The following is a 13655-nucleotide window of genomic DNA, read 5'->3' on the forward strand; positions in this document are numbered from 1 at the left end:
GGGGGGGGATTGCAGATGGATGTCGAGGAGGAAGGAAGCCTGTATTTGAGGAATATTAACAAGCGGAGATGGGGAGGAGGGGGGAGGAGAAGGGGACCTGGCTAGTCTCACAACAGAAGGCATCGTGTTCTGCAGAACACAATGGGCTGGCCTACAGATGGAAGGGAGAGATGGAGAGGAGAAGATGGAGAGGGGGAGAGGGGAAGAGGGAGAGGGGGAGATAGAGAGGAGAAGATGAGGAGGGGGAGATGGCGAGGGGGAAATGAGGAGGGGAGATGGAGAGGAGAAGATGGAGAGGGGGAGATAGAGAGGGGGAGATAGAGAGGGGGAGAGAGAGATGGGGAGAGGGAAAGATGGAGAGGAGAAGATGAGGAGGGGGAGATGGAGAAGGGGAGATGAGGAGGGGAGATGGAGAGGAGAAGATGAGATGGTGGAGATGGAGAGGGGGGATGAGGAGGGGGAAATGAGGAGGAGGAGATGGAGAGGGGGAGATGGAGAGGGGGAGAGGGGAAGATGGAGAGGGGGAGATGGAGAGGAGAATATGGGGAGAAGAAGATGTAGAGGGGGAAATGAGGAGGGAGAGATGGAGAGGGGGAGATGGAGGGGGATAGATGGAGAGGGAGAGATGGAGAGGGGAGATGGAGAGGAGAAGATGGAGAGAGGGAGAGGGAAGGAGGAGGGGGAGATGGAAAGGAGAAGATGGAGAGGGGGAGATGGAGAGGGGAAGATTGAGAGGGGGAAATGAGAAGGGGGAGATGGAGAGGGGGATATGGAGAGGGGAAGATGGAGAGGGGGAATTGAGAAGGGGAAATGAGAAGGGGGAGATGGAGAGGGGGATATGGAGAGGGGAAGATGGAGAGGGGGAATTGAGAAGGGGGAGATGGAGAGGGGGAGATAGAGAGAGATAGTTGGAGAGTGGGAGAAGAGAGGGATAGATGGAGAGGAGGAGATAGAGAGGAGGAGATGGGGAGGGGGAGCTGGAAAGAAAGGAATGTAAGATCACACAGAGCAATACTCAAACATAATTGTTCATGTATTGGATGAACTATCTTTTCTGACAGGCAACAGGGATTTTTTCTGGAGCTGTATGCAGTAATACGAAATCTGGCAGAGCCTCAGTGTTGCTCAGAGAGCCCTGGGATGTGCTACTCATACAGAGGCATCCATCCAACCCCTGCACCACCACCACCATGCCTCTTCTTACACCACAGCTGCCTGCCCCAGCGGCACACACCTTAAGGGGGCATCTCTCCCCAGCCTTCCCTCTGAATCGCCAGGCACCACTGCACCAGGGATGGAGCATCCAGGGAGCTCATAATGAGCATATGGTATGGCCACTGAGGAGAGCGAGAGAGATAGTGAGAAGGTAAAATAACCATACTACTAAATAATTATTGAGTTATAACACCGGAGAGTTTTCCACAAGTCATGTAGAAAACATGAGCTGCCTCCATTATTCCAGCACCATGTCAACTTCAACATCATCTAATCGCCTCTGCTTAGTTTAATACAGTGACAACTAAAAGATACCAAAACCAATTTAGTCCAGTCAAAGTAAGCTAAACATGATGTGACTGTTCATGGTACTGATTGCTGTGTGTGAGTGTGTGTGTGCATATGTAGAAAAAACATTTTGACTCACCCTGCTTTTAGAGAAACGCCAACGCCATCCTCCTCTCTTTCATGGTGACGAAACGTTCTACGCCTCTGTCACACAGTACACGCTTTTAGTTTTTGTTGTCCTAGGCTACCTGGCTAAAATGCTTGCTCACTAGCCTAACGTCCTTTCATGGGCAAAGTTATCTAGTTAACATTAGCTTACGACATCTAGATACATATTGAACTCCCATCCTCTCAGGCAAGAGGCCCATGTATGAATTACTGTTATAATCATTTTCCAGTACGGAGAAAGCTAGCTAGCCAGCCAGCCACCAGAGGGTAACAAAACAACAAGATGCAAAATTCAAGTTTTTTTCTGTCAATGACATTTTGCTTTGTGATTGGCAAAGTTCACTGCTCTATCTGTATTTTTTTAAAGCCAAATGCGCGCTGGCTTCCCTTGCATTCAATGCTACGGGCGGCAACAATGTAATTCACTATTTTTTTTACCAGACAGCATCAGATAGATGGGCTAAAACATACAGAGACAGAGGTGCGCTGTTTCGTTCACTCGGATGCTTCCTCCGGTGAGATACATTCAGCCTCTTGTGAATTGGAGGAAAGTTATGAAACACAGAGAGACGAATTTTATGCGATGCTTTTTTTTGTTAGTCCATTTTTGGGGGGAAGCCTGGCTTCCCTTGGCATTCATGAATACATGCCACTGAGGAGATGAGGAGATGGAGAGGGGGACATGGAGAGGGGGAGATGAGGAGATGGAGAGGGGGACATGGAGAGGGGGAGATGAGGAGATGGAGATGGGGACATGGAGAGGGGGAGATGAGGAGATGGAGAGGGGGAGATGAGGAGATGGAGAGGGGGAGATGAGGAGATGGAGAAGGGGAGATGAGGAGATGGAGAGAGGGAGATGAGGAGATGGAGAGGGGGACATGGAGAGGGGGAGATGAGGAGATGGAGAGGGGGACATGGAGAGGGGGAGATGAGGAGATGGAGAGGGGGAGATGAGGAGATGAGGAGATGGAGAGGGGGAGATGAGGAGATGGAAGCCAGACCCAGTCTGACCCCAGTCTGACCCCAGCGGATCCCAGTGGACAGGCTAATTTACTGTGGGTCTGTCACTGCTCCACCGGGAGTTTCAACGTCACCATGGCAACACCGGGTGAGTAACTACCACTGAACCAGAGTGGAGGAAAAAAATGACGGGCACAATCCCTGTTCAGTGAAAAGGAAAGGAAAACAGCACACTGCAAATCTGGCACATCCGTTTGACTGCAGGCTGCAGGAATCCAATCAGGCCCACAGCTGTTGGCTGCCATTACTCACAGGTCCACTCCTCAGGGAGCAGTTTACACAAGACGGAATACCACCAGGAAGGAGGAGAGAAGATGGGAAACAGAATCAAGTAAGAACAAATGTACTAATCAGGCCCTGACACTGACTGCTGGTCACAACAGACAGCCAATCAGGGACAGAAGTTGACAGCTATGGGCAACATCTATTGCGCAGATATGTGTGTGTATGACTGTGTGTGTGTGTGTGTGTGTGTATGACTGTGTGTGTGTGTGTGCAGACTCTCTGTTATACCACTGCCACAAGTACCTTCCCCGCTGTATAATAACTATACATCCACAGGGAGCCATCAACTGACTGGGTAACAAGAACACTCTATTGCTCTGTAGAGGACATTTACTGTGATTGAGGCGCGCAAACACACATTTATACGCACACACACACACACACACACACACACGCACGCACACACTCATACACACACACGCGCACACACACTTATAAATACATACATTTGCATAAAATTAAGATACTCATTAGTTACATACACGCAATCTTTCTTTTATACTCTCACTCACACACACACACACACACACACACACACACACATACTCTCTCTCTCTAATTATGTGAATGGGTAATAGCTGATTCAACTTGTTCTCTCTCCATTAAGATAAGCTGTGAGTCTGAGAGGTGAGGCTCCTCTGAGCTCTGATATGTGAAAGAAAATTATAGAGAGAAAATTATAGAGAGAGACAGAGAGAGAGACAGAGAGACATGCCTCAGTAGAAGGTCAACAGAAGAGCAGTCTAAGTCAGGCCCGGGTGTGTCAGACAGACTCAGATCTGGACATGATAATAAGATGGGAGTGATTTAAAGCGAGTGAAGCCCAACTCACACAGACGGACAGGCCCAATCTGCTGGTCCCCACAGGTGATGGCAACACTTTGCCTCATTAATTTATCTAGATCACAGTGAACGCCTTCCTCTCCTCTATCATCCTCCTCTCACCCCCGTCCCGCCCTTCAAATTCACTCAGCTGCCCCGACAGCAGGGGAGGGGGGGGGTCGTGTGGGAGAAGTCCAATTAGAATGGCTGCAGTAGTGCGGATCCGACAGAGCACCGGTTAACACACAACGGCCTGTACAGAGACAATTAGAGAGAGCTACAGGCTCCCTGGGTGTGTCTCACAGCGTCTGCTGTAACTACAATCAGTTAGTGTGTATCCAACTGAGGCGGGAGTGTGTGTGTGTGTGTGTTCAAGAGAGGGAGTGAGAGAGAGAGAGAGAGAGAGAGATGTCTCTCATCACGTCATCACATTAACAACAGGCGGCACCATAACAGCAGCAGTAGAGACAGGGAGGGAGGACCCCTTAATAGGTTCCTACCGGCCAGGCCATCCACTACAGCCACTACAGCTGCCGTTGACCTCAAATACACGGGAGCTAGGTACCTGCACCTGATTATATCTCATGGAATACTGTTCATCACAGTTCATAACAGAAAAAGGAATACTGGGTTAGTGCTGCAACACTGTATGAGGGATTGGTATATCTATATATATCTATATATCTATATATATCTATATATATCTATATATATATATATAATACATAATACTGCATCATTATGTGGAGGGGACCCGTGCAAGCCACTTGTTCAAAGGAGATGCATCTCCTGCATCAAGGGGGCTGTAACTCTGATCTACACAGGGGATGATGCTGAGCGCACACACACACACACACCCCAGGCTGGGATAGAGGGAGGGGTGAGATAGAGGATGAAGGTGCCTGCAGCGTATGGTAACGAGGAAGTGTTCAGTGCACACATGCAAGATCACAAAATCATATGTATTGTTAAAATGCACACACAGCAGCAGCTTGTTCCAATGTGCATACTAACACACACATCCATTTGAAACTGTGAAGAGCTGCAGTAACCATACAGGCAAATGTGTGAGACACCCTGCTGCTAGATATAAAATGTTGATGAGAGACAAAGAGAGAGAGAGACAGAGAGAGAGACAGAGAGACAGTGAGAGAGAGGGAGAGAGAGAGAGACAGAGGGAGAGAGCTGGGAAGAGGGAGAACTCTCCAGGGATGTGCTATCAGAGGGAAATGAAAGAGCTGGGCTTGACAGTATCATTGGGTATTCTAATGATCTAGCTGGCCTGCTGCTACTTGCCCCATTGGTCACTGCTTTGACAAGCACACACACACGCGCGCGCACACACATGCAAAGTGATTGAGCCTCTGTTAGGTGCTCGGTTAGCTCACAATCACACACAAACAAATATTCAGGACAGGTACATAGCATCCCTAGAGAAATGGCGACAGGGTAATTGTGCAGTCTTTACCTGGCCTGATAGATGTATAGCTGATCGATCTCTCTAACTTCCCCCTCCTGTCAGTTAGCCACAGCCTCTCCTCTCCCCAGGGAAACACTGCACATGAGTTACTACATCGTCATTACAATGGGCTGGGGCTGCAGTACACACACACACACACCCAAACACACACAAACACACACAAACACCCTACAAATAACTGATCATACAACTGATTTCATGCAACCCATAGTGAGGCAGAGATAGAGAACCCTATCCATCTGTGTGTATTTAGAGTTCTCTCTATCGGGTCAGTGAAGCAGCACAACTCTGCTTATGAAACCAGCTACAAAACATTAAAGCTGAAAACCATCTCTCCCACTTCCAGGATAAGTATATTCATTTATTCTGACCAAACAAAACACAAAAAGGCCCTGACAAGCAGCTGTTAATTGTAATGAAATCGTTACCTCAGTTGAGCAAACAAGGTAATTTGGTGTCAGAGAGAGAGAGAGAGAGAGAGGGGGAGAGAGAAAGTAAGAGAGGGGATGAGAGAGAATATATATACCCCCCTCAGAATCCCCATATTACTCAGAGACCTTCCCCACCCTTGAGGAAGAGACGTGCCATTTCCAGGCCCAGGGAAATGTGCTCACCTGTGGGGACACAAATGCACGCACAGGAACACTACCTGTTCTAACGAGCACACGAGGGGACAGCTTTATTACAGGCCATAGTGTCTCTAACTGTCTTCGTCTCTCCATAGAAACAACAGTGGCAGCACCGTCAACAAAAACAGAAGGGATCTTTTGCAGCTCTGTAGAAGCCTGGGTCTGTACTTTGTCAACGGTAGATTACGGGGGGACTCTTTGGGGAGATTCACCTACTGCTCACCTCTTGGCCACAGTACAGTAGACTATATGATCACAGACATCAACCCTTTCTCTCTCAGCTCATTCACTGTCAAGCCACTAACACCTCTGTCTGATCACAGCCAAATTACGTTGTTCCTCAAAAGAACAGACATGGAATCAACCACACATTCACAGCCCAGTAAGCTGTACAACATCAGAAAATCATACAGATGGGCCCAAAACAGCACAGAAGAATACCAGAACTCAACCTGTAACCAAAATATCCAGACACTCTTAGATAACCTTCTGGATACCACATTCACTCACAGTGAAGAAGGCATCAATCTGGCAGTACAAAACATCAACTAAATATTCAGGCAAACGGCAAAAGAAGCACAATTGAAATTGATATATACATATTTTTTTAAAGACCACAGATGACAACTGGTTTGATGCAGATTGTAAAATTATAAGGAATAAACTTAGAACACTATCCAACCAAAAGCACAGAGACCCAAATGATGGTGAATTACGCCTTGGAAAAAACTCAAACTAAAAAATCTAAACAAGAGGAATTAGCGATACAAAATGGTGACATATGGACAAACCATTTTAAAACACTCTACAACACCATTCAAATTGACACAAACACAGAACAACGCCAACTTCATGAGAAGTTGAATGGATTAGAAAAAGCTATAAAGGACAATCAACATCCACAGGACTCCACAATTACTGACCAGGAGCTCTATAAGAAAATTCAGGCTCTCAAATTTAAAAAGGCGTGCAGACCTGATGGCATCCTAAATGAGATGCTCAAACTCAAAAAAGTGCAACATTTCAATTGGCTATATTAAAACTGTTTCATTTGATCCTGAGTGTAGGTTATTGTAACGTCTTTCCTCTGTTGAAGAGGGAGCGGACCAAAATGCAGCGTGGTGGTTACTCATGTTTAATGATGGAAAAATGAAATGTACAAAAACAACAGACGGAAATGTGAAAAAACTATACAGCCCATCTAGTGAAACTAAACACAGAGACAGGAACAATCACCCACCAAACACTCAAAGAATATGGCTGCCTAAATATGGTTCCCAATCAGAGACAACGAAAATCACCTGACTCTGATTGAGAACCGCCTCAGGCAGCCATAGACTACGCTAGACATCCCACACAACCCCAAGACAAAAACACACCACAATAACCCATGTCACACCCTGGCATGACTGAATAAATGAAGAATAAACATAATATATTTAGACCAGGGTGTGACAGTTATTTCCCTGACATCTGGAATCAAGGACTCATAACCCCAATCTTTAAGAACAGAGACAAATTTGACCCTAACAATTACAGGGGCATTTGTGTGAACAGTAACCTGGGGAAGGTTTTCTGTAGCATTATAAATGTAAGAGTTCTAAACTTCCTTAATAAGCACAATGTCTTGAGTAAAAGCCAAATTGGATTTATACCAAAACTGTCACGTTCTGACCCTAGTTCTTTTGTGTTTTCCTTGTTTTAGTGTTGGTCAGGACGTGAGCTGGGTGGGCATTCTATGTTTTGTGTCTGGTTTGTCTATTTCTATGTTTGGCCTGATATGGTTCTCAATCAGAGGCAGGTGTTAGTCATTGTCTCTGATTGGGAACCATATTTAGGTAGCCTGTTTTGTGTTGGGTTTTGTGGGTGATTGTTTCTGGTCTTTGTGTCTATGCACCAGATAAGACTGTGTTCGGTTTTCACATTTATTGTTTTGTAGTTAGTTCATGTTAAGTGTTTCTTATTAAAGAACATGAACTCTAACAACGCTGCGTTTTGGTCCGCCTCTCCTTCCCAGGAAGAAAGCCGTTACAAAAACATTGCACAACTGATCATATTTACACCCTACACACCCTGATAGATAAACATGTCCACCAAAATAATACCAAAATATACGCTTGCTTTATCGACTTCCAAAAGCATTTGATTCTATTTGGCATACAGGACTGTTCTACAAAGTTATTGAAAGTGGTGTAGGGGGTAAAACATATGACATAATTAAATCAATGTATACTGGCAATACGTACAGCATTAAAATTGACAAGAAAATAACAGAATTCTTTAACCAGGGGCGGGGCCTTCGCCAGGGTTGCGATCTGAGCCCTGTACTCTTCAATATTTACATCAACGAATTGGCCACTATTCTAGAAAAATCCTCAGCTCCCTGGTGTTTGTCTCCACAATTCAGAAGTTAAATGCCTACTCTTCGCAGATGACCTATGCCTGCTGTCACCCACAGCACATGGCCTACAGCAGAGCCTGGACCTGCTAGAGCAGTACTGCCAGACCTGGGCCCTGGCAGTAAACCCCAAAAATACTAAAATAAGGATTTTCCAGAGAATATCCAGATCTCAGGGAATTAGACCAAAGTTCTCAATTGGTACAAAACATATAGAGTAATGCACACACTACAATTACTAGGTTTAAAAATAAGCTCAACTGGACACCTTAATGAGGCAGTGAATGAACTGAGAGAAATCATGCAGGGCATTCTACGCCATTAAAAAGCTCATTCAAATTGAAATACCTATTAAAATTTGGCTAAAACAAATTGAATATGTTTTGAACCAATTGCACTTTATGGCAGCGAGGTGTGGGCAAAATGTCAAAAATATAAAACAATTGGAGAGTGTCATTTTCCCAGATTTGAAAGATCTCTCTGATGGGGATGGGCTGCCCGTCCTGTTGGGGGAGGACGCAGAGAGCTGTGGGTTGGCAGCGCACTGCATTGCTGCCTGCCATAAGTTGAGGGACAGTGTCTGACAGACCAATCAACCTGCACATGTTCTCTACTGTATACATATTGTTATTGTTGAATGTATGATTATTTTGACCCTTATTGTTGTTACTGTTGTCCCGTTGACAATTTTGATTCTCCTTTTTATTTTTATTTTTTATATTGTAAATATCCAAAATAAGCTTTGGCAATATGTACAATGTTACATCATGCCAATAAAGCAAATTGAATTGAGAGAGCGCGCGAGAGAGAGAGAGAGAGAGAGAGAGAGAGAGAGGGGATGGTGAGGAGATGGTGGGGGTTTTCTGGGGGAGGGAGGAGAAAATCGGCCGTTTATGAAAACAAAACAGCCTTGGTGGAGGCAGGTGGGCACACACAGTCCCTATCAGGACCAGCCAGCTGTGTCATCTGTACACACACACACACACACACACACACACACACACACACACACACACACACACACACACACACACACACACACACACACACACACACATGCGCATATACACACTACGATATTCGTAACCACACTCACACGGAATCTATCTTTTCACATTTCACTGTATTCACAATCACTTCAAGGGCATAGTGGTGGTATGCTCACACACATACACACACATAAACACACACACACACACACACATACACACACATACACAGCATGAGGAGGAATCATATCAGGGGAGTCAGGTGTTGTTCCTAATCCATCAGATAGGGGGCAATACAGGTAGCAAGCCCTACTACAGTACAGACCAGAAAGCAACAATGCTGTCCCTTCTTATAGCCTGTACCTGCTGACACTATGGCAGGCAAGCAATCAAGACCAGGTAATGAGCTTTTTTAGTGTGTTTTAATTAAAGACCATGGTGCAGTATCAAATAACCCTTACTGCTGCTCAATCATCCTATTTTTCCAAATTATTTGAGGAGAATAAGAACAATCCAAAATGTATTTTTGATACTGTCACAAAGCTAACTAAAAAGCAGCATTCCCCAAGTGAGGATGGCTTTCACTTCAGCAGTAATACATTAATGAACTTCTTTGAGGAAAATATCATGATTATTAGAAAGCAAATTACGGACTCCTCTTTAAATCTGCGTATTCTTTCAAAGCTCAGTTGTCCTGAGTCTGCACAACTCTGCCAGGACCTAGGATCAAGAGAGACACTCAAGTGTTTTAGTACTATATCTCTTGACACAATGATGAAAATAATCATGGCCTCTAAACCTTCAAGCTGCATACTGGACCCTATTCCAACTAAACTACTGAAAGAGCTGCTTCCTGTGCTAGGCCCTCCTATGTTGAACATAATAAACGTCTCTCTATCCACCGGATGTGTACTAAACTCACTAAAGTGGCAGTAATAAAGCCTCTCTTGAAAAAGCCAAACCTTAACCCAGAAAATATTTTAAAAACTATTGGCCTAAATCAAATATTCCATTCCTCTCAACATTTTTAGAAAGGCTGTTGCTTAGCAACTCACTGCCTTCCTGAAGACAAACAAAGTTTATGAAATGCTTCAGTCTGGTTTAAGATCCCATCATAGCACTGAGACTGCACTTGTGAAGGTGGTAAATTACCTTTTAATGACATCAGACCGAGGCTCTGCATCTGTCCTCGTGCTCCTAGACCTTAGTGCTGCTTTTGATGCCATCGATCACCACATTCTTTTGGAGAGATTGGAGACCCAAATTTGTCTACACGGACGTGTTCTGGCCTGGTTTAGATCTTATCTGTCTGAAAGATATCAGTTTGTCTCTGTGAATGGCTTGTCCTCTGACAAATCAACTGTAAATTTCGGTGTTCCTCAAGGTTCCGTTTTAGGACCACTATTGTTTTCACTATATATTTTACCTCTTGGGGATGTCATTCGAAAACATAATAATTTCACTGCAATGCGTAGGACACACAGCTGTACATTTCAATGAAACATGGTGAAGCCCCCAAATTGCCCTAGCTAGAAGCCTGTGTTTCAGACATAAGAAAGTGGATGGTTGCAAACTTTCTACTTTTAAACTCGGATAAAACAGAGATGCTTGTTCTAGGTCCCAAGAAACAAAGAGATCTTCTATTGAATCTGACAATTAATCTTGATAGTTGTACAGTCGTCTCAAATAAAACTGTGAAGGACCTCTGCGTTACTCTGGACCCTGATCTCTCTTTTGACGAACATATCAAGACTGTTTCAAGGACAGCTTTTTTCCATCTACATAACATGGCAAAAATCAGAAACTTTCTGTCCAAAAATTATGCAGAAAAATTATGCTTTTGCTTTTGTTACTTCTAGGTTAGACTACTGCAATGCTCTACTTTCCGGCTAAAGCACTAAATAAACATCAGTTAGTGCTAAATACAGCTGCTAGAATCCTGACTAGAACCAAAAATATTGATCATATTACTCCAGTGCTAGCCTCCCTACACTGGCTTCCTGTCAAGACAAGGGCTGATTTCAAGGTTTTACTGCTAACCTACAAAGTATTACATGGGCTTGCTCCTACCTGTCTCTCTGATTTGGTCCTGCCGTACATCCCTACATGTACGCTACGGTCACAGGCCTCGCTACGGACGCAGGCCTCCTAATTGTCCCTAGAATTTCTAAGCAAACAACTGGAGGCAGGGCTTTCTCCTATAGAGCTCAATTTTTATGGAATGGTCTGCCTACCCATTTGAGAGACGCAAACTCGGTCTCAACCTTTAAGTCTTTACTGAAAACTCATCTCTTCAGTGGGTCATTTGATTGAGTGTCGTCTGGCCCAGGAGTGTGAAGTTGAACGGAAAGGCTCTGGAGCAACGAACCGCCCTTGCTGTCTCTGCCTGGCCGGTTCCCCTCTTTCCACTGGGAGTCACTGGCTTACTGGTGCTCTTTCATGCCGTCCCTAGGAGGGGTGCGTTACTTGAGTGGGTTGAGTCACTGATGTGATCTTCTTGTCTGGGTTTGTGCCCCCCCCTTGGGTTGTGCCGTGGCGGAGATCTTTGTGGGCTATACTCGGCCTTGTCGCAGGATGGTAAGTTGTTGGTTGAAGATATCCCTCTAGTGGTGCGGGGGCTGTGTTTTGGCAAAGTGGGTGGGGTTATATCCTTCCTGTTTGGCCCTGTCCGGGGGTATCATCGGATGGGGCCACAGTGTCTCCTGACCCCTCCTGTCTCAGCCTCCAGTATTTATGCTGCAGTAGTTTAGGTGTCGGGGGGCTAGGGTCAGTTTGTTATATCTGGAGTACTTCTACTTTTTTATCCGGTGTCCTGTGTGAATTTAAGTATGCTCTCTCTAATTCTCTCTTTCTCTCTTTCTTTCTCTCTTTCGGAGCACCTGAGCCCTAAGTCCATGCCTCAGGACAACCTGGCATGAAGACTCCTTGTTGTCCCCAGTCCACCTGGCCGTGCTGCTGCTCCAGTTTCAACTGTTCTGCCTGCGGCTATGGAACCCTGACCTGTTCATTAGGATTACTATTATTTGACCATTTATGAACATTTGAACATCTTGGCCATGTTCTATTATAATCTCCACCCGGCACAGCCAGAAGAGGACTGGTCACCCCTCATAGCCTGGTTCCTCTCTAGGTTTCTTCCTAGGTTTTGGCCTTAATAGGGAGTTTTTCCTAGCCAACGTGCTTGAACACCTGCAGTGCTTGCTGTTTGAGGTTTTAGGCTGGGTTTCTGTACAGCACTTTGAGATATCAGCTGATGTACGAAGGGCAATATAAATACATTTGATTTGATTTGATGAACACTTGACAAAAATATGAAGATATAAAGTCATGAACTGAGGATTTAAGAAGCACTCCATCTCTGGGCTGAAGTGTGACTGCATATTCATGAGCTGAGCTGAGTGAGGTGGTTATTATGAGTGTGAGGAGACACAGGCACAGGCACAATACATCGCAATTCAAAGCCTCCTTAATATTGTCACGCTGGGGGGACGTGGGCAAAGGGGGAGATGGCTCTGGGGTGTGCGTGTGTGTGTGTGTTTTCTTTCTCATTTCCTCCTTTGTCTATTTATGGCTGAGAAGCATATATCAGATCCTAGGTCCATAGATCAGATTCTAAGTCCATAGATCAGATCCTAGGTCTATATATCAGATCCTAGGTCCATAGATCAGATCCTAGGTCCATAGATCAGATCCTGGTCCATAGATCAGATCCTGGTCCATTAGGGGAAGGTCAGAGCAGGCAGAGCAGCGTCTGTTAACAGCCTGTTTATCTCCTCCACAGCAGCCAGAGCAGAGGCCAGCCAAGAGCGGGGACAGCATCAGCCTGATGAGAGAACATCCTAATATGGGCACAGTGCCATGGAGAGGCCCTCCCAGAAGAGAAGTTCCAAGGTAAATAGTGCACAGAACAGAAATACCATTAATGTTGCAGCCGCCCTGTTTCCAAGTGCTACGTGCCGTCAAATGCACACAGGAGTAAAGCAGTCACTATTTCTGCTGGAAGCACTTCACAGCTAGCGAGCCTTCCTTCCCTCGCTGAAGAGCAATACGAGGAATGGGGCCTCAACAAAGTGTTTGGTTGAAATAAAGGAAGATGTGAAAGGAAGAGAGAGAGAATCCCCATACATTTATCCCTGTTGCTGCTGACATATGCTGCTGACAGACAGGCAGTTTGTCCTATAGCCGGTCTGTATCCAGTTAATGCAGCACCCAGAGCTGTTATACAACTGTACAACAAACCCACGGCTGTCTCCAATATCCCAAAGACAGAAACACAGTTATTTTGGGTGATAGCGGCCCGCTACTTTCTTCCCCCTCCAACTCCCAGCTCTAAAACTCCTCCGCGTTCTGCCAGGTCAAAC

This window comes from Oncorhynchus masou, chromosome 14, assembly GCF_036934945.1.
Source record: "Oncorhynchus masou masou isolate Uvic2021 chromosome 14, UVic_Omas_1.1, whole genome shotgun sequence".
Taxonomy (NCBI): domain Eukaryota; kingdom Metazoa; phylum Chordata; class Actinopteri; order Salmoniformes; family Salmonidae; genus Oncorhynchus; species Oncorhynchus masou.